Source organism: Nannobrachium achirus (assembly GCF_963921795.1).
Source record: "Nannobrachium achirus genome assembly, chromosome: 3".
Classification (NCBI taxonomy): Eukaryota; Metazoa; Chordata; class Actinopteri; order Myctophiformes; family Myctophidae; genus Nannobrachium; species Nannobrachium achirus.
In genome coordinates, this window is record NC_137812.1 from 25258135 (window position 1) to 25260634 (window position 2500).

Here is a 2500-nt window from a genome sequence, read left to right on the forward strand (position 1 = left end):
GACTACTTAAACCCCACGCATCCGTTTTGTGGGGAAAGCTTTCGCCACAATATAACAGAACAGCAAATACACTAGTGTGGAGCCCTGAGGGACTCCGGGTGTAAGTGGTTAAAGGCAATTAATGGTGTTTGTCGTCGACGTTTTGGAGTGAGACTGGTAAACTGGTGCCATGTGATCAGTGTGACACCGTAGGGCTGTGTCCACATATAAGCGATGGCCAGCCTGTATAGGCCAGTGGCTCTCAACTTGTGGGTCGGGACCCCCAGGGGGAGTCCCCAAATTATTTTGGGGGGGTCCCCAGATGATTAACTTAATGTGCAACATTGTTTTCTCTCTCAACTGTAAACAAACCAACATAACGTTTAAGTGTAGAGAGGGTATCTGCACATTTCTAAAGTGTCAATTTAAGGACTTTTTAATACCTCTAAAATGAGTCATGACAAATTAAACATTGGCCAATTTGTCAAATATGAGGCAGAAACTGTGAAAATGGCAGATCTACATGCTCACAACGCCTCGCGTTGTGAGCATGTAGATCTGCTATTTTCACAATGGAACCGTGTTATACAAAATGTAATGCCTCAACTCTTAGTGCTCAGTTCCCAGTTAAAATATGATTATTCTGGGGGTCGCGGCCTGAAAAGGTTGAGAACCACTGCTGTAGGCAATGGGCCCACTGCTCTGAAAATACACGCGGCCCACCCAGCCATGTATAGTGGTCAGATGGGTGGGCGGAGAGTGATTTTGGAGTGGGCCCCTGGTCCAGTAAAGGCTGGGAACCAGTGGGGTAGATACAGTAGTTAGGATCAGAAGACGCAGTCTGCACCATATCATCGTTGTCGGGTGGAAACCTTGTATGTCCAAAACCTTCCCTTTTTTTGTTGTTTTTAAAAACGATTTAAAATAGTGAAAATAGCCAATCTACAGTACAAGCATCGCGAGGCGTTGTGTGCTTGTAGATCTGCTATTTTCTCTCGTTTTTTTTTGTGACAGGCTTGTGTGATGAAGCAGGGCTTTACTTTACGAAACAACTTACATACATATAAGTACATATACATTTGAAACTTGGAGATACAAGGTTTCTTTCCGAGTGATGATATGATAATAACTAGTTCCAAGTCTCTCCATAGTAACACTAGCTTCCAGTACTGCATTGCAAAAGTGACTCGTTTACAGACAACACACACACACACACACACACACACACACACACACACACACACACACACACACACACACACACACACACATTACACAAGAGCTGGCAATGAGCGTATATGCGTGTTCTACAAGTCATCTGCTGAGTAAGTGCATTGATTTTGGAGTGCAGGCGTTATAACTGAAAAGCGACATAATATCCCACTAACGGAGAATTCTCTCCCTCTTTTCCCTGCCTCTCTCTCTCTCTTACGCACGCACACACACACACACGCACACACACACACACACACACGCATAGACACACATTCTGACAAATACACACGTTGCCTGTGAAGAATGCAAACCAGTTTGGAACTAACAGAAAACAAACTAACTACCATACCCCACCATCCCAAGTCGTTCTTCAGTTGTGTGAGATATGCACAATATCAGGTTGCAATATTATACTTGTGTACAGAGGAAAAAACCTAGTTTTAAATGTTATAAATTGTTTTTGATTTGAATGGTGATAAGTGTAGGACTCATTTTAATGAAACTTGTGACTTTTATTCTTGCTTCTAAAGAAAAGAAAAGAAAAGAAAAAAAAAGACTTGGCATGTTTTAGAAACTTGTGTGAAAATAGATTTATTTCTTTATTTAATGATTTATTTATTGATTTACGTTCCTTTTGGTGCGTTGTTGTAGGGGCCTCACTGTATAGTACTCACTATGACAGGGTGAACAAAGCTAGTTAACAATTAACCTCTTAAACCCCATTACATTGTTGAGCGGAGTCGCTCACGGCTCTTTACTAGTGACTTTTCTGTTTTCGTTCTACATTAAAGGCTTACTATGCAACTGTGCCATTTGTTTACAAAACAAAACAATACTTATTTTTTTCCCGAAATATTCTCTCTACATTCTCTCAACATACCAGCAGTTATCATTAATATTAAAAGCCACCGGAGTAGTGGGGTGTTGTTATATCGGGACTTTGCCTTGTTTACCTACAGAAAAGCATCGTCCACTCGCTTTAGTTAGCAAGACTTTCTTGTGTTTGTATCCTTGATGTTTCTCAGGTGAACATGATGTAACTTGTTTTTCCTGTATGACGTCTAATGAAATCTAATAAAATCAAAACTGGGACGTTTTTGGGGCGTCTACCAAAACAAACAGCGAAAACACCAAAATACAGCGGGAAGTGTTTCTGGAGACTGATAGCTGCTGGTATAGATTGAGTAGTGCAATGAGTGTAAAATCTGAAAATGTCTTTATTGGTATGTAAACACGAGGGCAAAGTTGCATAGTCTGCCTTTAAATATCTTATTTTCTGCAAAAGTTTCCTCCAGAATCCATCCAT